Source organism: Neodiprion pinetum, chromosome 6 (genome assembly GCF_021155775.2).
Source record: "Neodiprion pinetum isolate iyNeoPine1 chromosome 6, iyNeoPine1.2, whole genome shotgun sequence".
In the NCBI taxonomy this organism is placed as follows: domain Eukaryota; kingdom Metazoa; phylum Arthropoda; class Insecta; order Hymenoptera; family Diprionidae; genus Neodiprion; species Neodiprion pinetum.
Genome location: NC_060237.1, coordinates 727020 through 753415, shown reverse-complemented (window position 1 = coordinate 753415; position 26396 = coordinate 727020). Strand labels below are relative to the sequence as shown.

The following is a 26396-nucleotide window of genomic DNA, read 5'->3' as shown; positions in this document are numbered from 1 at the left end:
CAGCACAGCTACTCCAATGATCACACATACATATATCCTGTACCTACCTACCATTATCCTCTTCACTTTACGAATGAATAAATACTCGTTCGTTATCGTACGTAGCTAAAATTATCTCGCTCCTCTCGTGAATTTATTATCTTTGATTTTCTTATCGGGTAAAATCGCACAGTTTCCTTTATTATAACAAGACTTACGGGGTACGCGTAGAAGACGGAAAATCTCATTGTCCCGTTGGCCGATGTCATTTCCTCGGCTCGGCGATATACTTCGCGTCGCGGTGTTGCGGGGGCGAAAGTTCACCTCGGTTAACGCAGTTTGTATGACTGGGTACATAATGATAATAATAATAATAATAGTAATATCAATAATAGTAACAACAACAACAATAATAATAATGACGAATGGGAAAATTTATGTGAATTATGGAAATTACCTCCTACAATTCGTCCCAACCTCTTCTCTCCCTATATTGAATTCGTTATTCCCCATTTGCGCTTTTCTTCCACGATAATATTGCGAACGTAATTTAAATACAAGATGACAGAACTGAATGAGAAATGTTGTTGTCACTGCAGAATAACTCGAGTCAGGGGTCAGAGAAAATGAAAAACAAAATTCAAAATATATTACGCTCTTTAGTTATAGTTATGTACAACGATTTCGTTAATTTTCCGAATGATTGCAAGCTCAGTTCTCATTCTTAATCAGTAATTTCGTAAATCACAATTGCACGGATATGTCTGGACTGACGAACGGATTTTTACGAATTCTACAACTACGAGGAAGTAATGAATTTCTGCAATTCCAAGGAGAGCAAGAATATGCACACGCGACAAGGTGAGTCATACATACACGCGTGTCTACTTTGAAGCGCTATTTATAAACGAGGAGTTTTTGGCCATTATCTCGAAGCGCGTGTGACTCTCGCAGAGCGATGGTCTGTCTCAGACTCGGCGAAGACGTGAAAGCCTCGTTTTGTTTTCGTGCCAATGCGGTGGGAAGGAAACAGTGGAGAGAAAGGGAGATTTATGGGGGCGTTGAGAGGGGGATCTATACCTTATCGACCAAGTCCGCGAAAATATCTGCGAGTCGGGGAGCGGAGGTAAAGGGCGAAACGATCGGAGCCCCGCACGTCCTGTTAGATTGGGTCAGCGGAGGGCAAACGATAAATCACGCCTCTGTAATTACCTGTCTCGTACGCACCTCTCGGCCCGGAGTTGGTTGTGACCAACGCAATACGCGGTTCGAAACGCCGAAGCAGTTCCGGCTGATAAGCTGCAGCCCTCAACCACTCGGCCGTGGAGCGCCGCGAAACCGAAGGACCTCCCAAGGAGGGTTTTCCCCAAACTTAAAACAATTACATCGCGGAGAGAGAGCTAAACAAAAATGGTTTTGAAAGACGTTTCATTTTTTTGCGGTCATTACAGGAAGTTACGGGGTGGGGTTGAAGTTTCGAATTCGAAAAGCTCCGAAAGCGTCTGATTCCGAATTATTTGCTAGCGCAACTTGAAGTAAAGGAATCGAACTTTGAAGAAACAACAAAGTTTCCAATGGTTGGAAACCCGACGGCTCAAAGTTTCGAAATTTAAGATTCTGAAAATTCAAGTTACGATAGAGCAAAGTTCAGAAAATTAACAGCTAGGAATTTTTCCTGATTCTCCACGGAACTGATTTTCTACGTCACCGTGGTTTAGAGTTACGCATGAAAATTCGCTAGCAGACACCGGGTATTCAGTTTTTTTTTTTTTTTTTCTCTGTTTCTCCTGAAAGTTTTTATCCTATATGAAATTGACAATAGCGTGAAACACGAGCTTCCTGGGGTCTAAGCAAGGGCATTCTCACGTTTCGGGGATTATAACCGACGCACTTAAGAGTCCGTGACAAAGAGAACGAGGGGCGAGAGTTTCGACGTCACGGCGCGTGCCTAATTAGCGAAAATATTCGGTGAGAACGAAGCAGAAAATAAAAGGTACAAAACCGTAGAGTAAGAGAAGTGAAAAAGGTAAGAAAAAGGCAAATGCTTTTGTCAGGATAAGTGTGGCCTGAAAATTGTCGGGTTTCTCCGAGCACGCGACTAAATCCTTAATTTTTCCAAGTTCAGCAAAGGAGCTGACGGCCTCGCGGTTCCAGGAAGCGTTTTCATTTATACCTAGAAAGGATCGATGTTCATAGCGAATGGACTCTGCGGTTGTACGTGTAGCGCGTATAACGCAATATATTATTACTTTGCAGATGCCATTGTCGGTCATTCATGTCCGTTAATGCGAGAGCAAACGGAACTTATACCTCCGAGAACTCGCGCCCGTACCTGGATATATACCGACTGCTGAAGGCGGAGGAGGAGAAAGCTTGATGGAAGCCATTCCTCATAATGTATTCCGTTTATTTCACCGCGAGACATAATGCCGCGCCCTTAACCATTGTCGTTGAAATTCTCCGGAGACCGCACGATTACCTTCAACGCCTACGGCGCATCGTACACCGCTTCCTATGCGGCTGCAAGAAATTCCACATTCATCCACCTAACCTCCACGATGAACCCACAGTCTGCTACGACCATTTTTCACCTGCCCTGCGGTGAACGCACCTTACAATCCCTTTTCAGTCACTCCATAGTCCCGTTCCGCGAATTCTCTGACCCGCGCGAAAGTGAAGCTCATGTATTTTTCGAGTACGAAATTCCGATCGCTGATTAATCTGAATATAGTGATTCGAATGAAGCAAAGAATTTCAACTCATTGGGAAAATTTCGGATGAGTTGTTGGATCGCCTTGAAGACGGGTGAAATTAGCAAGGTACAGCCGTGAAACAAGCATTAGACTCGCCTATGTTGCATAGGTATTTTTATCGTTCTGTGAAATCGTAATTTCACACCGTAGATAAGAGCCAGCTGGTCGGACTATCCCGCGGGGAATTAATCCTCGGCAATTCTAAAAGCTCGGGACCCGCTGTGTTTCCTGTGTAAAGATTGTGGCGAGACATGCCAAGTATAGAAAGTTGGGCGGGGGGGCTTATACGTCCCTGTGAGATCTCTGCGCCCTCGGTTGGTGCGCTAATTTATTGGGCCAAGCCCAACCGCTGACCCGATTGCAGGAAAAATTAATTGCCGGGCATGAGTACGTGTGAACCGGTATACGATGTTCCACGTACACGTGGATACGATTCTGCCGGGTAGTTTCGGGAAGAGAGGGAAAATAGAGAAAGAAAACAAAGCAAGAGGATAAAAGGAAGGAGAAAAATTCACGCTTTGTGTTGGTGTCGGGGGTGAGGATTGAAAAAATCGATCCCACCCTCGGCGAGGGAAGAGACAAAAATACGCGTGAACCGAGAACGAGAGAAGTGAGACGAGATCGACGCATCATTTATTTATATGCCTCTACAATTCGTAACAGTTCGAATGGAAATCAAACCTGATATTAAGAGGGAATCAATGATAAGAAAGAGGAATAGAGAGATAGATAGATAGTTCTACGATATTTATACTCGTGCAATGTTGAGTGAGGCATGCAAAGGTCAAAGATATAAAGAAGAATAAAACACAGTAGTACAAATATTTGAAGTAAGATACAAAGAAAAGAATGTTGTGTAGATACAGTTAAAACTCAAACGAAACTGATAGATTGAATAAAGAGAAAGTAACAAAAGTAGAAATAATAATAATGATAGTGATAATAATAATAGCAAACAAATAAAATAAAAATAATGAAGAACTCAAGATCGCTCGTCCTCGGAAGCAAGCTACCGTTGGACCAACCAAGGACTGCGTTGACATCAGCATTGATCCGAGCGATGGTATCTGAGAGATCTGCTGGCTCACAATGCAAGTAGATTTGCAGATCGTCTGTGCAAATGAAGTGATCTGAGTGGTTGAGGCGTCCCGTAAAAAAAAAAAAAAAATAAAAGAAACCGATAGAGAGAGGAAGAGACAGAAAGAAAAGGAAGAACACGAAAGAAGAACCGAAGCTGTTGTTACTCTCGTAAATATGCAGGAGAAGAAAAGCTTGGACCCTTGAATTGGAATAGCTGAAGTAAGTCGAGGACGCGAACCAAATTGGAGTAGCCAATAATCCCGGATTGTCAAATATTATTCACCTATTTTTTACCACTCATGTCTGCGTGGGAATATAAGGGGAACAGGTTAATCCCACTTGGAGCGGGGTGGTCTTTTGTTTAAATATTTACGAGTAACTCGTATGCGGAATAAACCGGTCGCGCAAACGAAAACGGGTGAATAAAATATGCGAAAAAGGACGGAAAATGGAAGAAAACAAAAGATGAAAAAAAACAAGAAAAAAGTTTTGATACCGCAGGGATAACGTGCGGCTAGTTTAATTTACGCTTTATACCAGCGTAGCTTTACTTCAACCGATACACGACCAGCCAGCGCCACTTTTCATCCCGAACAGTCCGAGTATCCATACGAGTGAAAAAAAGAGAAGAAAGAGAAACAGGGAGGGAAAAACCGAAAATAGACGGCAGTCACACTGACCCGGGACTATAATTCATCATTGATTCAGTTATTAATAATTTTCTACTGAAAGATAAATTACTGAAGTCAGATACAGTTTTCGACCTCAATGATCTCAACTTTCGGATGTTTCAGACGTCTGTCGATCCATTGGTCCGGCTGAATTATTTAGCGAATAGCTGAAGATAGAGACGTTGTTTTTTTCAGCGTATACCGAATTACCACCGAAGCTGTGAATTTCTCCTAACGGATTTTATCTGACTTCCGGTTACCCCAGAAATGGCACGAAGTGATCATCGGACCGAGTAAAAATCATCTTTCGCCGAAAACCAATACGTTGCTTTCCACCAAAGTGATGGAGTATAAAAACAGTGAAACGGACTTCGCGTCTAGACTGATCGGAAAGAGAAACAATTATTTGTAAGTGAAGAAAAGACCTGCGACCGACAGGCGAACTTTTGGTCATTATAGACACCTACTCGCCTCCTCGGCAGAGGTTTGTCGAAGGGTGAAAATGTCAGATGGCGCAGGGCTGCAGCGGCCTAGCTTCAAGAGGGTATAAGCTGTGGGGCGGTAGGCCCAACTACGAACTGAATGAGTAATTAATCTCTATTGATCTCTCTATTTGCATAAGCTGGGCTTACCGACTGCCCGCCGGCTCCGGGCGCACTAACACGCGGATAGCTGAGCCGAGCCGGGTGAACAAGACTGCGTCAGGGTCGCTGCGTGGGCAACTGTCTCGAATCCAGCATCCCGACAGGAGCAGAAGGTGGCTTCTCCGGTCCATGAATTAGGTACGGGGTCTCGGAAGGCGGGGCACGGCCGGTGTCGAGGTCTTCGTGATTAGCGGTTCACCCGGCGAAATTCGTCACGACTCGCGAAAAATTCGCGCAGACTACCGCAAGCGAAAAGAAAAAAGCATTGGAAAAAAAAGAAAAAAGAAACGCACCAATCAAGAGACTGCACATGCTGATTACCGCCGAAAGCCACCAGCAGCACATTAATCACCCAGTCATTTACTCACTCACACTCTCCCTTCTCTCTGCTGCCCTTCCACAAAAGAGTTGAAGGTGTGTTTAGGAAATTTGTTTCAACTTCGTAAACGGCAGATGCTAATGCCCGCCCGGGGATGCAATGAAGACGCTCCTCAACTTCTGGGAACATTTTACTTTTCGTTTAAATTAGCCAGATCCTTAAATCGGTGAGATCCGTTCGTCGGCGGAGAGGTATTTTTTGGTCACCGTGAAAACTCCGTTTCGGATGTCAAGTTGAGTACAACGTTGCGTAACTTGGTGCAATCCCTGTTTTGGTAATCCGGGTTCCGCGGAATACTCTGATATAATGTTATGCCTGCAGGATGTACGTGGAAGGAGAGTTGCCCTTGTCGCACGGCTCAACGGTCCGGATAAATCGCGGCGGAGAATAGAACACGGTGTGGCGGATTCTTGGCATCTTAGGCATACATCCAGTGCTATCTTCTACGTGCAGCTGCAGCTTCGTTCCATTGGTACGCGCATGCTCGACCCACAACACAGACACAAACGGAGCAAAGTTTTTTACCCCCTTTAAGAGACACCACGAGTGTTCTTTTCCACCGGTTTTCCATTTCACGACGGAACCGCAGTTTAAACCATATTAAAAACCCCAACGACTCCCAATCAGAAGCGACAAGAATGGTCCTAATTTTTCTCGGTGTAAATTGTCTCGGCGGGGAATTGACGCTTTGTTTAGTTCATGGTAGCACTGCCGGTCAGTGTCATTAATGATTGTAACATTGACGAGACGTTCCGCACATTTTTCAAGAGAGTTTGAAGCGTTCTGTGGATGGATCAAAACGAAGTTGTGGTGTTGAAATTGGTCCAAGATTTATTGACCTTTGTGTGTTCGGAATTGTAAAGCTTAGACCGTTGCTTTTACCGGCCACCATCGAGGTCGTATACAGTCAATTGTTTCGTTGCATGTTCATGTCTGGCTTCAATTGCGTATTTATTCCTGGATTGTGCGGACGTCGTTGGTCCGTCGTTAAGACTTTCTACGGCTGGCACGCGAGGGAATTGAGCACACGATGATTCGTACTGTTCACAGTTTTATTGCCCTACGACCACGGCACAGAGAACGAAGATTGCCCCTACCTTAGTGTAGTTTTTAGCAGAACTGAGAACGTCGGTCCGAACGTATGCGCGCATTGTCGTGCATGTACCGCGTCTGCATAGAGCTGCAGTGTGAAATTTTCATTACGTGTTTTGCATTCGTCGGATGGAAACTGAGCGACACACGCGATGGAATAACTCCGGGACGTGTGTAAGCCCGACGGTTTCGAGCTGCATGAATTTTCCAGTCTGTCACCCAGCTTCGGTGGCCATATCTTAGCTTGCCCGCCATGCCCTTGCATTTTTATCCCATTCTCAACTACGTCCGGGTCTGTCCGTTGTTCGGGTCTGTTTCCCAAAGCGGGTGACTTTCCTCTACGGAATTTTTCCTTATTCTTCATTCTCCCTTTTTCCCCGCTGGGTGCAGTCGGTACACACCATCCATATACACGAGTGGGTACGTAAATCAATAGGCGAGGCGGATTGTGTGCTGTGAACACACCCGGTACATACATACATAAACGCGTGCGGTGGTACTAACCGGGGAACGTTTCAATTCTACGTTGCAAATCATTCGGTAAGTGCAAACTCGTTGACTGGCAAGGCAAACAGAGATGGTTGATCGAAGATACGTCTTGCAAGCGCTAGCGATTGGTAGACGTTATACTCAAGAAGTAGATTCCGATGAAAACGACGTAGTCATTGGATATATCGTCTAATTGGTAGCTTTAATGCACGATAACTCTGAGATGGTGATAACTGAATGGGGAAACTAAACATCAGCGTTGAATGCAGACTCGGCAGTCGGAACAGCCGGCTGCTATCGTAACTGTTTCTGAGACGAATCTCTGAGGCAGAAATCAGAGAGAAGGGAGAGTAAGAGGTGTATATGTATATTTATACGAACCCAAGATCTTGGCTGTGGTGTCTGGTGGAGTAGTGAATGCAACGCTTACAGCTGAAAGCGCTAGCTTCCGTGTGCAGTGGTTGACGTTACTATGGGGTGGGGGTTGACAGTCGGAGCGATAACATTCACAGCCCCGGTCGCACTGTTTACTATTAACACCGGCGTAGAAAGTTGCCCGCGACGAAAGGACTTTGAGTGGAGCAATAAGCGCTGTCATTTGCCGGCGTCACGATCTAGGATCTTGAATTGCGGGAAAATTGCTTTTACACTCCAATTAACAAAGGGTAGTCTTTTAGACGCTGTACTCTGGAGGCCGTTTGAAACTGAGAATTTGAAATTCGACCTGAAGAGTCCCACTTATCACTAAAGTTCGGATTTTACCCTCTGGACAGTGTCCACTCGTCCCATCGCTGTCACCAATTTTACGTTGAGTCAAGATTCGAAGCTAGAGGTTTCCGTTCTTCACAATACCCTTTCTTTTCCGTGGCGGATTTTTCTCGCAAAACCAGATCTGCAGCGGTTGTTGATACGTGTGTTCCATTCATCCGTCCATTCGTTAGTCCGTGGTAAGCTGAAACGAAGATTAGGGGATTTGGAGCTATTCTCGGCTCCTTCGTGGTGGTAGACGGGTATGTACTTAGCACTGAGATAGGTTCGTAGATAGCCGAAAGTACACGGACACACGTACCAGAGAGTTTCGCGCGTATGCGTTCGCCCTTTGTACAACCGCGAGTAGCAACGGCACCGAGGTACAAAATTACAACAGGAGAGTAATTAACGTTTGCTGCACCGACGCTGGTCCGCTGGCACTCGCCCAGCGATTTTGTAAATATTTTTGACGTTCCGCCTAGGTTTACGATGCGTACCTAGGTTCTCTTGCCCTTCGCGAATACAGCGTAACGTGAGCGCGGAGACGTCTTTGTTTTATGTCTGGTAGTAAAATGTTACGCTCTAGAAATGAGATTCGATCGCCAGCTGTGAAAGCTACTGCACCTGTCCACGGTCCTCAGTCACGTCTGCAAATAGTGCATTATGTATAACGTGAAAAACTCTACGAAGCGGTCCGAGGAAAAAACTGCTATTTCTATCGGTGATGGGAATTCCGTAGACGACAGGTGACGAAAAGAGTAAATTTCATGCGGTTGGACGGTGTTCGAGCGAAAAAGTATATCGTTATCAATTAAGCCTCGCGCGGCATCTGGACCGGACAAACGCAAATAAATTGTTCCGCTGTCTGGACAAACATTACCTTTCGTAGGACACGTTTCGTAGAGGCAATATATTTCGGAGCGAGCCTAAACCACCACCCTTGGCGTCAGTCACAGACGCACTCCGGGACGATTGCAGTACTTTTATGGTTCATTTTTACGAGCTCAGCATCAGCCGCCGCTGCTACCGCTGCGACCCCACGGCACACTGTGTAAGGCGCATTCATATTACGTTTACTTTACACGCCATATCACGAAGTGCAGTGTCGCCGTTACTCGCCTCGCGTAGGTTTGCTTTTCAAATTCCATTCGATTCAGATGCAAAGTGCCTCTTGTCCCGACCCCTCGAAATTCGCGTCCCACCGAAAAAGTGAGAGGCAGAGTATCGCTTCGACGAATTTATCGATATCCCTTATTGTCTGCGGGCATGAGGGAACATCGTACCGCCGACTGCTGATTACCTGCAGCACGACATTTGACATCTACACATTGCGCAAGAGACGCGGGTTTATCCCCCGGGGAATCCGAACCGATTTGAATCCCTCGAAAATCTACCATCTCGATTCTCCCTATCCCATTCTCAGTGTCACCAGACGCTGGAGACACAGGTAGCTACACAATTTATCAGCCCTATGTCTTGTCTCCCTCCGAATGTCTGTAAAACTTTTTCACTAGCTTAGCGTCGTCTTAAACTCCACCGACGACGATCGAACCGTCACTCTTCAGGCTATTTAAAAATTGGCTTATCACTCGCACTATTGGATGATTGGGTCGCAGACGGTTCTGCTGTCACCACCACTTTTCATCCCCTTTGTTCCGATCCAGAGAGCTTCCATCTCAAAAGTCGTCTCACCCGGTTGAGCGACTGGAAGCTGTCGCATTGTACCAGAGTTACAAACGGACTGCACCAACGGAATAAAACTGAGTTTATGACTTTCTTGTGACACGCGCGACGTGCGCTGTAACGTGGTCCGAGAACAATTCTACCTCTCGGATATAGTTGCTACCTTCGCCGATCGGAGCTGGGCTGCAGAATGCAACCGTATCGCTTTTTACTGCGAGGCTTGACACACAGCTTGGATGATGCAGCTGTAGGTGTACAGACCTTGGAAAGCTGGAAGTAAAGAGGATTGAGAATTTCAGACAGCTTGAAAAGTATGGGATAGCCGTGCTCAATGTGCTGGGTAGCTGAGACGGTAGCTATTTTTTTTTTTTGGTCGTCGAAATCTGAACCGAGGTTTTGCCGATGTCGTGACAGGCTGAACTGCTCTAATAAGCCAGCCATGGTTCTTCGGTTGGTAACAGGTACTGTACATTACAGAATCACCTCGCAAAAAGTGAAGCCACGAACGAGCAACGCCGAGCGGACTGAAGATGTACCTCGGGCGTTATTAGAGCGGACATTTGACGTGATATAATACCCGTAAGTGCCTTCTCCATTAGCAGCTCGAGTTCCTTATTCAAATTATGTCTGTTCTGCCCAGCCTAACCCGCCAAGACAAGCCCTATTAGTTACACTCAAACTTGCCCTCTTCCCCTTTCGCGGCGGCTTGGCTGCTGCGGGAAATCGTCGCTTGTGTATGATGAATTATACCTCCAACCACCGTCAGCCTTATTGCCAGAATTGAATACGCCCTGGTTACTTGCGTCGGCTTGACAGGAGGCCGAACAGCACCTTCAACCCCCTAATTGACGTAATTCCTTTATAATACGTGCGTAGTCCAAATTAACGCTCTAAACTCATCGATGGGCTGCGTTGCGTCAATCTATTTTCGGATCCTCAGATATACGATTCATAGTTGCTGAATGGAGTCTGGCGGAGCGGAGGGTGACGTTGGGTCGGAGTTGGTTAACCGCAAAAGTTGTTCTCGACATCGGAACCTACGAGTATGTTTCGCTACTGTAACCACAAAGCCAGGAAAAACGGCTAAGCAAAGCAGTTTCTAATTTAGGGATGGTTTTGTCAACTTTTTATCACGTGGAACATAAAAATGGAACTACAGTCAGCTAATTCTAGATATGCCCAGCTGACGCATCCTCGCACTTTTATCCACGCACGAGTGGCCTCGCTGAATTCTGTTTGCATTATTCTAACGAAGCTCAGCACATCGTTGCGCCTGGATTTCAAACACCCAGAGATAGATATCGCACAGCACCCTCGTAATTTTTTTTTTTTTGCTTTACAATTTTTTCTGCTACCTTTATAATTTTCAGGAGGTATTTAGCGACCCGCAAACGAATCTCTAAAGCTATCTTCTTCCTCTTCGTTAAATTACTCTGCTAGAATAAACAGACACCCGGATGAAACGTATAATTGATTGAATTACGCTTCGGCTGAGTGTTGCTCATGCCTAAGACAGCTATTATTCAAAAAGCGAATTTCTCTCAAGGCCTGTAAGAAAGCTGGTAACTGATACGCTCCTTTCGCTTCGTTCGACCAGTCAGTTAGCGAACTTATTACGATAGGTTGAATAATTCAGGAAAATTAGGGAACGTCACGGCGGTAATTATCCGTCACTCGTTGACTAACTAAACGAACCTACGCGATCTCGACGCCACTCTTATATTTCGAGTGAAAAAACCCACATCCTCAGCTTTCAGGTACGAAGTTATTTTAGCTCATAAAAATCATCAGTGTAATTTTGGCTGCCGGTTATACCGTACTGCCAATCCCGTTAGAAAGTCTTTCCGGGAGCTGTTCAGGGTTGTCAAGTTTTATTGGATTCGAACGGTGTGTTGCGTGATAAATATTTTGACCGAAACTGGACCGCTGATTAATTGTTTCACGCCGAGAAGAGTGAGAGAATGAAAGCGGGACGGAAAAGGGGTAAATAACCAAATTATTCTGGCAGAAATTGGCGAACCAAATCGCGCTCCTTCTCCTCGATCCCAACGGGGGTTGAACGATGTTAGTGCGTGTCCAGGACGGACTAAGATTAATTACACAGATCCAGAAGTATCGCTTTTCTCGCACTTCGTGCCCCTGCTGAGAGGAAAGCAGCGTCGAGTTCTGCTACTCTGCGTTACTGAAAAACCCCTCTGCATTACCGGAATCACTGCTGGTTTCAGTAAAGGTTTTTCCGAGCCAAGACACACGTAGAATTTATGCATTGCTTGTATCGAACAGAGCTTGTGTTACAATACGAGCTCGAGAACACGAGCAAACTCAAATTCGCGAAGCCTCGTCGAAACGCGGACACGAAAAAAGTTTGAAAAACTAAAAAGAACCAAATTGTAGAAAATTACTCGGCATTTGGTATTCCTCCATCTTTTCCCAGGGGTAATCATTTCGTAAAAATTTTCTCAACAACCTGATGAGCGATACCCACAGGCGTGGATCGCGAAGGTTTCGAGATGAAATTACCCTAGAATACGTATGTTTTTACCCCGCAAAAAGAGAGTACTGGAAAAAATTTTACCATTTTTTTGACCAGTTGATGCGCTTTACCCACAATGTTGACGCTTATCGTTAGCCGGAAATATTCAATGTGCTTGACGTCGGATGATATGGGCTCGTGTATAATCTAATGGGACTAATCAAAGGGGCATTTCCGCGAATTAAACGTTTCTATGCCAGAACAGCCGCCGTAATCTCTAGTCCTAGACGAGATTACAAGCGGCTCGTATACATATACAACATCAGCTATGCGAAACTCACCACCCACATACCGTGTACACGTATCTTGTGGTTCACCCTTCACCTTGTCCAAAGTTGTGATTTAAACTCAGAGGATACGACCACACGTTCCCTTTATCAACTTTATACGATATATCAATGCGCTATCGACTTATCTGGTATTTGGCAAAGGACACTTCACTCTGACGCCCAAACGTGTACACGTACAAAATTGCGTTTTTTGACAGGTTAAACAGTGGAATATCCATAATCAGGATACTCTTTCCTCGAGTGATTTAGCCTCTTAGCCCCGATCTCCCTTACGATCTTCGGAATTGACACCCTCGGGGATGAACGCAGGGAAATGGACGTACGATAGCGAAGGGTTGACACGATGTGAGGTTTCTAGTTCAGATCTCTTCGCTGATGAATCGACTAGCAATCCAAGGCCCGCAGTGAACATTGGCGGCAGCCCGCACAAGTGCAGACCGAGGTACCGCAGTCCATTCGCAGATCTCATGGCGCTTAATAATAACGTAACCGGGCGGGATCCAGGACCGGTGAATATGGAATTGAATGTCGATGGAGTGGCCGATACCCGCGGGCTCTTCTTGCGGAACCAGCTGAGTCCCATCCCGCTGCATTTTGGTATCTGATGCTCCAGTTACCCAACTTACTACCCACGCCTAGAGCAGAGCAGAGCAGAGCAGACACACAGAGGGAGAGAGAGAGAGAGAGACTTATCTGTGTAATAGATTCCCACCCTTCCAACCCCCGGGCAACGAGTGCAGCATTCGCTGCCAGCCACCCCGTCATTCGACTTATTATACGTGCAGCATGCAGGATCCGAGCCAAACGACGTGTGCATCCTGCGTCGATATGGTGCAATGCCTAGTCGATCGCTCGATGGATGGATGGGTGGATGGATAGATTCTCGTTCAGAGGAGTGGTTATTAGTCATCCACACCACGGTTATTCCCCCGTCAATCAATCACCCGAGAGATCCTAGCTACGGCTAGGAGCTACCGATTCTCCTGCATATGACGATGAGTAATGCATTTCTATTCACCGTATGTAGTCCCGCAAATAACTGACAGTTTAAAAGTACGATCTGTATTTTTTTTCCTTTGTTTTACTATTATTTTTGTTTTTCAACAGAATACCTCCGATATATCAGCGAGCGATTTATTGCTGATTTGGAACAGTGCGATTAAGTTGTAAAACCGTGTTTCTCGATCAACCTCGCGAAAGTTATACCGTTCATGCAAAAATTGAGCATTCGTGAAGAGATGCGAAAGCGCAATATTTGGCGTTGCGATGCGTTGGCAATTTTTAACAATCGTTTGAAAATCACACCTACAGCCACATATTGTAACGACGGGTAACGGAATTTATGCGCGATGCAAAGGTACGGAGGAATTACCGGGCGAAAGGGAAGACTTGTACATCCGACTCTCGAGGGATAGCAAAATGAATCCTCGAAGACCGACTAAATAGGGAAGCTGAAAGAAAGAAAAAGAACTTGAGGATGGTAAAAAGAAGAAGAGAAAGTAGACGAAGAAGAAGAAAAAGGAGTTGGGAAAAAAAAGTTGGCCAACTCAGCACCGCGAAAAGGAACAAGTAAAGTCCCGAGATTTTGATCGGCAACTTCAGTCACGTTAACGAGGAGTTTTCCCCGCGGATTCACCATTGATTTCCAACTCGATGCAGACGTACGTATTTCGAGGGTTAAAGGTTGTGCCCAAAAATTTGGAATAACGACGGACGAAAATGACCGAAATGAAACATCGGAAATGGAAAATCTAATTTATAGAATTCAAAAGTATAGAAAATCGAAATATAGTGGAGTAAAAAAATGTAAAGGTTAGAATATAGAATGCTTGAATACAAGACCGTAAAAATTCGTCTCGATGATACCAAATCGTATACAGATTTTAGATTTTTTCGTTGTATATTATGACCTTTCTGTATTTTGACTTACTATATTTTCAATATTTTGCACCCGGACTTTAAACATTTTAATGATTCGAAGAATTACATTTCGGCGTGATTGAAAATTCGATATTTTGGTCCTTCCATCAATCGGCCATTCCAACCACCCGAAAAATCTGTGAATATAACAAGTACCTCGACATGACGAGGAGGGAAGTTCCATCGGTGGCAGCGAGGCACGCGGAGATCGGGTCGGAGCAATTTAACGGTGGAATTCGTGGCCAAAGAGATGGTGAATTTAAGGCATAAACTTTAGCAATTACCGAATGTTCCCTATCCTCGTGAAGTTTTCCAAGTACCGGGAGCGCCCGCCATGGTGGTCCAGAGGCTGGATCCTCCTCTCCAAGCGCGTCGAGGGGATAGAGAGACCCGGGATGAGCGGCGGCCGAGGGCCAAACTGGGACGTGGTGAGATGCAATAGCCCGGAAAAGTTTGAGCGAGTGCATTGCCGCATAAAATGCCGGGTGGCGAAGGGGCGAGGAGGCTTCTTGTAAAGTGGAAACCAATGTCACTGTCGCGGCGGAGCGAAATGCAGCCGCAATATATCCGTTCGGCTTTATATTCAGCTAATTCCATTTTCCGTGCCAGCTTCTCTTCGGAATTTCCTTCACCTCGACTGCCAGGCTTATTACTCGTGTTTTCTTAGGTTTTTTCCTATTCTAGAGCGGCAGCTTTCGCCATCTAATGTCGTCTTTTCTGGTTTTGAAAAAATTGGAAATCGTTCTTAATTTTTTATTTCTTTTCTTCTGTTGCGACGACGTGAAAATCACACTGGAGACTTCGAGTTTCACCTCACGGAATAAATGAACGACGAAATGGTTCATTTATTGTCAAAGTTTGTGTCTCACTACAGCGAATTTTGTGGAAAATGAAAACGACAGATGGTCATTTAGGTAGATCGAAGGATTGCGTTTGTGGATACGACGGTAATGCGATTATTTTGGCATCTACCGGATAATATTTAAACCCCGTACGTTACGTAAGAGCCTGTGACAAGGTTGCGCCGTAGATACGATTTGGTTCATACTTTTTAAAATTCGTTTCAATTTTTTTTTCACTCTGTTCTTTTGGGACCGGTTTATTTTTCATTTGTTTTTTTCCCGATTCCACTTGAATTTTTCATTTATTTTCCTTGTCTGTTGCTCCATCGCTGTTCCTCTTGTTCCTCTTTGATCAACGTATTGATCCAGTATCTCATTCACCGTTTTTCCGACAATCGTACAATTTTTATTCCTTTAATGTTTTATTATTTTTTATTTTGTTCAAACCAGGTCATCCGCTAGGTGCGAATGAGAAGCAGAGGTAAGAGAACCGCTGGACACTCGGCAAACAGCCACTCGCCGACGAGCACGAAAATTGATAGTTCTCTCATTCCACACTTGTCGAAGTTTTGTAAATCCATACTTCTTTCCATTAATTCGATATTTAGTACGAATGAAAAATTTAGACTACGTAGTCTGTAACGATAGCAAAATTATTAAACAAAAACTTACGAACTGAACCAGAGACAATTACATGCATGTTTATATAAGCTGAAATTATCTCACTATCAAATTTATATTTTTAGTGACTGAGATTTAAAGCAATCAACAAATTTGCCCAAAATGAAAAAAAGGGGATTTAAATCTAGTTTGCAAATCATTTAACGGATTTCATTATCTGACTTGCCCATACTTGAGATTTCATAAGTCACAGCCGAAAGCTGGAAAAATTTCGTTGCATCTTTGGATCGGCTGTTTGGTTTCTCTTTCAATGGTACCTTCTGAGTCTCTGATGTCCTGATTAGTCGGTATAGTGGTAAGGTATCGGTTTCTGGCGAACAGAAGTCGATCTTGCGGAATCAGGTTGAAATATATAAAAGCTGTGGCGGTCTGGAGTGCGGAAACAGAGTGTAAGGAAGGAGTTTTTTACGGAGCGTCGGTTGGTCCTCACAGCGCAAAAACCGGCCGTTTCTCAGTCCGGGGTATAATAGGGAAGCTAGTTTGAAGAGTGCGAATCACTCGGGTTTATCCAGAAGCCATTGGTACATCCTCTTCCTCCGTTTCTCCACCTTAATTCATACACGAGGAGAAAACTTGAACAGCAGCAGGCTAATCCACCGTTTCAAGCCACTCGAAAAGTTTCAACCAAAAGCACTATAAAATTCAAAGCACTAGCTTACTCGCAACTGGATTATCCGCCATTGAAATCTCTCATAAACACTTGCAGAAGCTTCTTCATAATTCGCAATTTCTCCTCACTGCAATAATTATTCCGTCTCCCTTTCTATTCGCATATCGTCGATGTAAAAAAATATTCTTCTTTTTCTCACAAAAAATAATTACGCGGCTGGGTTGAATCGCTGTATTCCCAGTCTGACAAGGCGTAAACTTCCCTTAAACTCGTTGTGTATATAAATACACGTGTATGAACGACGGAAATTGAAAAAGTTTGGCTAGATTCGTCGGCGGTCTTTTCAGGCCGTTTCGACTTGCCAAACACACCGACATGTTGAACAGCCTACCAGTTACGAGAAGTCTTTCCGTGCACGGTCACTGAATTAATTGCAAAGAGAATATTATTCCGACTTTAAATATGCATTCTCGAATTCCCCTACCATGTTCCCGAAATGCTGCCACAATTTTACAATTTTCAAAATAGAATAAGAAGTATTTTTTCAACTGCAATTAGCATCAAACAAGTTCGCTACTCGAATTGGAATCAGTGTCTGTTAATTAATCTGAATCCTAAGATTTTTTAGCAATCACCCGAAATGATGGGGATGAGAAGTACAGAAAGTCATTTATTTCGCTAAATGTGTCCGGGTTAATGGTCCACAATTGAACTTTGGCAATTTCGAGCCTGCAGGTTAGTGTTGTACAGGAATGCAAGAAAAGCAAGAAACACTTGGTGAACAATATTTAAACGCAATATTCAAATGATTATGAGAGTATACAAGTGCTTGGGATGACGTTATAACAATTGCGTGTATCATCAACGGAATCACTTCTTTCATTATTTTTGTTGTAACATCCTAGCATCCGCTTTCAACCCTAATCGGTCACACCTTAGTAGAATCGTGATGATTTTTTGCGTCAAAAATGAGTTCTAAAAATCTAAAAGAAAAAAATATCCAGGTATTGTTTAAGGATCGCTGAAAAAGTTCTCTCAGTTTTACCAGCCAAAATTGATTGTTTAAATATTGTAAAACATCGGCAAGGTTAAAGAAAGTGCTAAATATGTCGAAAAAGGACTTTATTGCGCATGAAGAATGGCGTGACGAGGCCCATTTCCAGGACTAAAGGTTTCTAGGAGGAATTTGAAGAATGTCCGGGGTGAAATTCACCGATTAGGGTTAAAAAGACCTTGAGCAGTAAGTCTCGTTCCGTCCTTCCAAGCATAACGTGATCAAAATAGCGATGCACCGACGTATACGTACACGCATACGTATGAACGTACATATATAAATGGATATAAAGTTTGGTGAAATATGATCCAACCGACGGTTTCTTGGCATGGTTGTATTATTCGAATGATTGATAACGACGAGGACTTAGGAACCGCGGGTGGGAGAACTGAATGTGGAACATTTACACTGCGGCATTGATATTATGGTCTATACGACCGTATTTCTGGGTTCAGTCGAAGTCCGACGTTACGTCGTGTTAATAAAAATAAATACATGAAAAATACGTCCCCACACCTCTCATGTCGGGTAAATATTCTACGCTGCAATAAAGCATCTCGGTATGAATGTGTGTATGCATGTGGGTATAAGGTACGTTGTATGTGCGGATAGCAGACTGGCCGAGCGTCCCGACGCCCCAGACTTACCCCGCATATTGTAGGATTTATCATGCTTGGATTTGATGCCGCAATAAACGACGTTATAGAAAACTGCCTCCTGATCTCTGCGAGCTGCTCAACCCTCGTACAAACTTTGTCTCCTACGGTTAATCTCGAGAATGTTCTGTGGCGGAAATTTAAGCATGAAATCCGGGCCCGCGGTACGGTTGAAAAAGAATCGCAAATTGCATTTACCGAAATTTATGCTCATAGGTATTTCGAAGAGAACACAAGATCCACCTCTGTAAATTTTCTTACTTATGATACGTATGAAGTTCGGCCATATTGGAGTTACATTTGTGATAAAACTGCCGTAAAATTTACCGCCTTTTTCACGACCCTTCGCTTCAGTTCAGGGCCGAAGTTTTTCGAACTCCCGTTATGAGGTTTCAATCTTTGGGGAATTCACCGAATGGGATTCTCAGTCTTGTAGCATTCTCAAAACAGACGATGAGCGCGCTGCTAGTTTTTTCGGAAAGTTTTATAATTATCGATTCAGAAAACACTCGTGGACAAATTCTTTGCCGACAACTGATTTATCAGAGTTCTGCGCCATAGTGAATAGCTATATTTCTGATCATTGATTATCAACGTGAAGTGGTTTTGACTTGATAAAATTATCCAAAAATTTGATGCTTAATGGGTTACAAAAATAATTCCAGACGCTCAGCAAGGGCAAAAAATTCAAGAACCAAAGTCCTCAATTCAATTCTTCTTCCCGCCCAAACAAAAAAAAACAAAAAAAAAGAAAAATGTTTCCCACATACTGAAATACGTGAGACACTACTAAACAGAGTTGGAAAAGAAGAAAGTGAGCTCCTATAGAAATATTTCTTCTAAAAATGATTATTTTGAACCATGTCTGGGCCGAATTTACCTTTCGAATAACACCGTAGCGGATAAAGCGCGTTCCCCTCGTAATCCTTGAGTTGTCAGATTTAAGAATTCCCGAGGCTTACGGGGTACATTATGTATAAGTCCGCTCACCAATATCGGGGAGAAATCGTGCCTGCACTGTAAAAAATTTGGTGTCAAAATCAACACCATTTTAACACCACGCGTAGTCCCGAAAAGTCCACTCCGTTGGTGTGCATGCTTGGTGTTAACAGACGGTGTTAAAAGTTTGGTGTTCCGAAGTAACACCGATTGCAGTAACACCCGAAACCTGACACCTTCAGAATAACACCAGAGTATTGACGCCCAGACAATTATGACACCATAAAAATCAGCACCAAGGAATTTGAACCCTGCGAAATAACAACATCGAAATGGACACCATAAGAATCCGCACCGCTGAATAAGCACCTTGCGAATGAACACCAGCGGATTAACACCCTGGCAATAACACCAAAAAACTGACACCCAGTTGATAACACCAGAAAATTGACATCCGCAATATAGCACTATACAACAACAAAAAACAACTCCAAAAAATTGACACCATGGTAATAACACCAGAGAATTGGCAAACCGACTATTTTTTCTTATATGAATATAGGTATATGCATATATGACACATGAGGTAGGGTTTAAAAATAAAATACAGTGATTCATAAGATAATCCAAGTCAATATATAATTTCTATTACATAGGTAAACACCTTACATGTGCTTTCAAATATATACATATATAAACTTATTTTTGCTTATACATATATATATAATATATATAACCACATGAACCTTAGAATAATCTTACATATTATATATTTGATATCAAAAGTACAAAACTTATTTTCTCTTTAACAACAAATTGGCTAAATAATAATTAATCATTATTGTTTGTACTTTCCGTTCTGCGGGATAGGAACTTTTAAATACCGTATGCATTTATATGAACATATGAATTGAGTGACACGAAACGGCGTAAAAACTAATAGTACAATATACATATAGATTATAATTATGATAATGATGAAAATAGTAGCATATAGGTACGTTTAAAAAATATGACATTTCGGCACTACGAACGTAGTAGTTTTGTGATAACTTTGATGAAATTCATAGGCATATTTATGATCCAACAGATTGAGATCGATTAAACTATAGGTCTTTATAATTTTGGGTTCGACTACAAAAGCATGGTACTCGTCACTAAAATATTTTGTTTTACATTTGGTACAAATAACGAATGGTACATTGCGATGTACAAAGATATGAGTGATGACCTGAAATACGGGTAGATCCGTCTGTTCATCAATATGGGTTGCAATTGAAAATCCGACTTTATAAAGAAATCCAGAAACTACTTTTTTCACCACGAATATTCTATCGGATGGATTAAATTGAAAATCGCTTCTCGCTAACAAAAATTCAGATATAAAATTGTCATACCTATCAAATTTGCCTCCGCCTGTGCCAATAAAATTTCTTTCTTTTGTGTCTTAGGACAGGCATTGCGGAGGAAGATCAACTGTCCTTGCGCACTTTCCTCATTGTGAGGGTACACATTTTTGGGGGTCGAACGTTTTCTTTCTGCTCAATTTTAACTTCTTTACTTGGCACCTGACGACGTCTATTGAGGGTGCGCAGTCTCCAGGAGATGTAACCTGACCGGCCTTCAGGGTCATAGAATATTTCCTGAAATTTAAATCAGTAAATGCTAGATAGTTTTATTAACACATAAATAATTCGCTACTGTATATGATCCTGTAAAAAATATCGGGCTAAAGTTTCACTTATATATAGATAAAATATGTTAATTCAAAATTTTTTTCAAAGCCAATGCCGACTAGAATGTGGCAGTATTTTATTCCAATTTAATAATTTATTTCCAATAAATTCACCAAATGGAGATAGGTTAGTGTACACCGAGCGTTTTGGTAATTCAGTACGCGGAATGAAATGATAATGCTTGGTTGGTACTCAATTATACAAGTCAGCACCAAATGGTTTAAAATAACACCATAGAGCGTTGAAAGAACCCTAGATACTATTCAAAGAACACCAAATAGTGTTAGATGAACAGAAAATAGCATTTAACGATTTATTGGAAAATATTATTTATTAACACTTACCTGTAATAATAAAATCATTCTATTCCAAGGGCTTGCCATTGGGAGTGAGCACTTTTATCTATTTAGTCTCCCCGTTGTATCGTCCCTTTCGCAACTGGAAAGATGTCCCGGTAACAATGTCACCACTATCCGGTGCATCCTGCACATTTGCTGCTTGCTGCGCACTATCAATCAACACATTTTCCATTTCAGGGCCATCCATATTAAGCAAAGTCACGGTAAAAACATTAACAAAATCTGATTCCGACATAATTAGAACCATACACGAGGCAGACAACACGTTTTACCTGAAATGCGAAGCGACTGCTTGTAAGCGCGCGTGGAGGAAACTGAGCTTCTCTGACTGCGGGCTAAGGACTTGCGGCATGTTAAAACTTGTACGCGTAAGAGCTTTCGACATCAGATTGACACCATCGGTGTCAATTCAACATTATATCGGTGTCAATGCAACACTGTGTCGGTGTACACGCAAATCTGTGACAGACTTGGATTTTGAGGTTGACACCATCGCCGTCAAACCAACACATTGTAAACAATCGACGGTGTGAACTTCTATAAAACTTCTATAGACTGCATTTCGGTTTGGAAGCAACACTATTTGGTGCTTTTTAACTTCCCGTTTCTCCATTTTCGGAGAAAAAAGGAAATTATTGTCATCACCCCGAAAATGAAAAGTTAGGTGTTCACTAAATCTTGACGTTTCAAGATCCAGAGAATCATCTCCGACCGCTTTCGGACGGACGACTGTGTGTGTGTATGTGTGTATGTATATACGTATCTGATCAATTTTTTTATCCGACGATATCTCAAAAACGAGGCACCGCATTTCAATGATTTTGGTCCCAATCGACGCGGCTTTTCAAAACTTAGAACTGATTAGATTTTTGCTTTGATCGGTTCAGTACTTTTTGAATTATTCGAACAACAAATCTCCGAAAAATAAAATAAAAATATCCTGAGAATGGATCAACGGATTTGAATGAAAATTGGTACCATGAGATTTCTGGGGTCGTTGATCACGAATATGGGATCAGATTTGCAAAATCTAAAATGGCGAATCCAATATGGTGGAATAAAATCTAAAAATATTCGGATTTTGGTAGAAATTAGTAGTCGGAGGTTTTTTGGGTCACCGATAACAAATCCAAGGTCAGAATTCCCAAATTCATAATGGTGGATCCATTATAGTGGTTCAAAATAAAAGAAAATCATATTATCTTCATGTAATATGGTATCCAAGGACTTTCGACACATCAATCACGAATCTGAATTTGTAGTTCGAAATTCGAATTGGATATTAATATTTTTTTATTCCGTCAACTTGGAACCTGCAGTGTGATAACGGGAAGATCGAGGGCTGGCTCACGGTCAGCTTGTTAAACACACGCAACTCGTCATTTTCGACACCATATAGTGCTAAATTTTGAATTAGCGAATAAATGTTGCCCATATAATATATACTAATTTATACATACATGCGTATAATCTGATATAATCTTATTGGATCAAATACGAATTGTAATTTGTTTGTTTTTATTTAATTTTATCGTGTTAGGGCGGACTATTTTTTTCCCGAGTAATCTCGCGCACGGTGAGATATAATCACTGAATACAATTCTCAAGTTATGTACGAAGATTTCCGACATCTAGACAGTGAGTATACCTCGTACCACAGACGAGGCTCATTGTGACTATGAGAATTTTTATTTTGAAGATATACTAACTTCTGAAGAGGGTAAATCAACACCTTGATCATTCAAATTGCACCGAAATGTGTCTGTTTGAGTAAAAAACTGCAGATGGTGTTGATTCACGTAAGATGACATCATTTTTAATCCCAACAACATTGCCGGAGTATTTCATAAACTTTATTGGTGTTATTCGTGACACCGAAATTCCCAGCCAATAACACCGAGCTTGCTTACTAACTTCTGAAGAGGCTGAATCAACACCTTAGTCATTTAAATTGCACCAAAAGGTGTCAGTATGAGTTAAACACTGCAGATGGTGTTGATTTAGTTAAGATAACACCATTTTTAATTACAACAACATCGCCGGAGTCTTTCATACACTTTATTGGTGTTGTTTGTGACACCGATATTCCTAAACAACAACTCCGAGCTTGTTTACACCGCAAATTTTTTACAGTGTGCACGTCCCCTGAATCTCACAATAATTTTCCAGCAGATTCTCGTCGCTCAGGATCCAGCCCCGCCCCCCCGCCCCCGGTGAACACAGCCACCCCGCCAGTCTTCGGAGGTAATGCGGTAAGACAGGGTAAGAGTGTTCCTAATCTGGCTTAGCCGGCATTCCCCGCCCCGTTTCCGTTTGCTCTAGCCATTTCCCCTCCCCAGTTCCCGGTTCCCAGTTTTCGCATCCCCCCTTCTTCCGGTCGGTGCTATAACGACGCGCCAAAGTGTCCAAAGCCTCTGATCCAAGATTGCGCCTCGCGGTGACCAGGCGGCGAGTCAATCCCGGCAATGAGGAGAAACGGTGAATTTATCAGGCGAGGGTCCGGGACTCGGGGGCTCCTATATTTCTATTTAATCATCGGCTACTCGCGGAAAAGACGGAAATCGCGGAGAAAGTGGCGCGACTATGTGCTCCCGCTTTTTGTACCGTGTAAGCTTTTTCGTTCTTCAGACACCGCGTGGATGCAAATAGCCGCGGAACCGGGAAACGGAGTTCGAGGGAAATAAATAGGGAAGGGAGAGGTTAGAGTTGTTAATTTTACCCCCTCGTCTTACCGGCGTGTGGAGGCGCATGTATTATTCCGTAGTGCGGCGGGTTGATCTTCGCTGTTTTGGGACCTCCGCAGGTTCCTCGGGCGAATAAATAATACAGGTGTTGAACCTTGCTTTACTGCTCTCATTTATAGGGCTTGTAGCTACTGCTCGAAAGCGCACTCGTTAAAAGTTATCTACTCTACCGCGCTCGGTATCAACTCGAGATATGCGGCAGCTTTGCTGCATGCGAATTGTAGAGAAGAACATTGTAGAAACTTTTATAACTGTTGCATTTTTCTTTCTCGTTGATCGAGAGCGATTTTCATTCGCTCGTGAAATTGTTCTCCTTAAAAAAGTAACCGGTTTCAGATATTGCGGTGAAAAGAGTTGATCCAAGGTTAGTAACCTTCTTATCATTTTCCGAAATACCCCAATTTTGCAGGGTATTGAAAAATTTATCGGACACGGATACAAGTAATTCAGTTTCAGACTTTCTGAAACTGGTTTCCATTACGGTTTCACGGGTTTTTTTTTTCTTCTTTTTATTACAAATTTACAGGTGACAATATATTCAGATAAATTACACGGTTAACTTGTGCATGAGATTCAACCTTTAGGCATCATTGCTATAAGTAGGTGCTTTGGAACGAACCATTGAAAACAACGAACCTCTGCACGGTTAGAAAAAAATTTAATTTTGGTGGACAATTATTTTGAAAATGAAAGATTAGCCACATGTAATAAAAAAAATGGTGACATTTCGGAACGCAACTTTGTTGAGAACAAAGACGTTTCATCGGTCGTTCAGACAGTCTAAGGGACGACGAACCGTCCGAACCCGACGGACATGACCTACTGCCGCAATCGCTGCTGACTAAGCACCAAAATAGTAGTGCTCGACCCATTTTATCGAGCACGCGGGTCTGACCCAACCCGCACCTCCACCCCTAGCTCGCGTCTTTCGCTTCTTAGTCGGTCCAGGCCAGGATCGCGTCTACGACGCGGTCGAATCCGCCTTTCGCTTGTAAGCCACGGTTTATGACGCAAATGCTACGTGAACGGATCGGACTTGTTCTCGAAAAATTCCACGTCCCAGCAGCGGTCAGCAGCCCATTTATTCGTCCCTTTTTCTATTCAACTTCCCGCTTATCCGTATTCAGAAAAGCGCGGAACTTGTGATAATCTCACTACGAAAGTCAAAAGTCAAGCTTTCGCTGGATGTCCATGTTTCCAGGCCTGGAAAATGAATTTTAAGTGAACGTCTCAAGGATCATGAATTTTTTATTACCCGCTTCGTTTCAATCAATCGGTGAAATTTTCATGAATTCATAAATCTGGAGATTTAAAGCAAACTATCTTAAAGAGTCGCTCCCCAATTGTTTGCGAAAATGCACATTTATTCTCGTCTGAAAATACCTTAGAAACGGATAGATTGAATCAAATGAGATTTGCTCCCTTGGTTTGGCTTCATTCGAATTACAACCGATCAGAATTTGAGTAGAACCAGTTGATATTCATCTGTAAAAATAAAGACGCTTGTAAAAAATTCTCATATTCGCAAATAACGGAAACGACGTCGATTTGGGTGCTTGTTCTTTCAATTTGTTTTCTCCATCCAAGCGTAAATTCCTTCCTAAAGTACGACTTCAATTGTGTTCCTCTCGAAGCGATTCACCTCTGCCGATCAATTTCCACGCGATTTTTACGTGCACCTAAACCGAGTTTCGCTATTCAGGGAAGAAACTATCGTATAAGACATTAATCGCCGATCTTCAATTACCCCCTGTCCCCCTTCTCCGCCATCCCGTTCACCGCCATACCCTCTTTAAGGCCGGGGGTGCAATTTCCGCGGAGAGAAAAACAAATGTAAACATTGGAATGCCGATATGGGTGCCATGCACCTACAAGAGCCCGGGACATTAGGAAGGCACGTTGAACGGCGAACGCTGCGGAGGAGCGCGAGGCGCCCTCGCCGACGAAGAAGATGCGCGTGCGCCCGCAGGGGGTGAGGGTCACAATACGCCGGGTATATAACCGGGCGGATGCCGTCGGCCTCTAGTCTCGCGTTAACTGGCGTCCCGACGCCCTGCTGTAAGACCGCGAACCCCCTTGGTGCGATTTTTTGGCTGCAGTGACGCTGGTTGGATTTTATTTGTTTGTTTATTTTGGTTGTCCACTTTTCGTACGCGCAAATGGTGCGAAATTGGAACCGGTGGAGCTCGGAATGAGGAATTATTCTCGTTGAAAGAAACCGCGCGGTAAGAGGAGAACATGAGATAAATTCATCCCCATCTGTATATGGTGCGGCCGATCGGTATGGCTGTGGAATCGCTCGGTCAACCGGAGTGAACTTAAGTTTGTGACGCGACTGAAATAATGACAAAATAAATGAAAAATACAACTACAACGTGTGATTACTAATTTTTTTATAATCATACCAACCTGCGTTTAATCTGTGTAAAATATTTGCCGCATGATATACGAGTAAAATATTTTAAAACAGACCAGGTATAATATATATATAAAAAGAAAATATGTAATTTAA

The 26396-nt window shown here is 43.0% G+C and overlaps 2 protein-coding genes across 5 annotated transcripts in view; one reads left to right on the top strand and one right to left on the bottom strand.

The window, feature by feature from the left end:
- LOC124220917 (trypsin-1-like) overlaps positions 1-26396 on the bottom strand; it is an 89087-nt gene that overhangs the window by 12404 nt on the left and 50287 nt on the right. The window lies entirely within an intron of this gene.
- The window catches only part of LOC124220916 (protein O-mannosyl-transferase TMTC1-like), a 144767-nt gene continuing 144294 nt past the window's right edge, over positions 25924-26396 (top strand). For 2 of the 4 annotated variants that reach the window (XM_069137037.1, XM_069137036.1), the window contains exon 1: positions 25924-26109. The gene's annotated coding sequence lies outside the window, so the exon portion shown is untranslated. Of the gene's footprint in view, positions 26360-26396 lie in introns of all 4 variants that reach the window. The other 2 variants (XM_046630359.2, XM_046630358.2) reach the window with 1 other exon arrangement.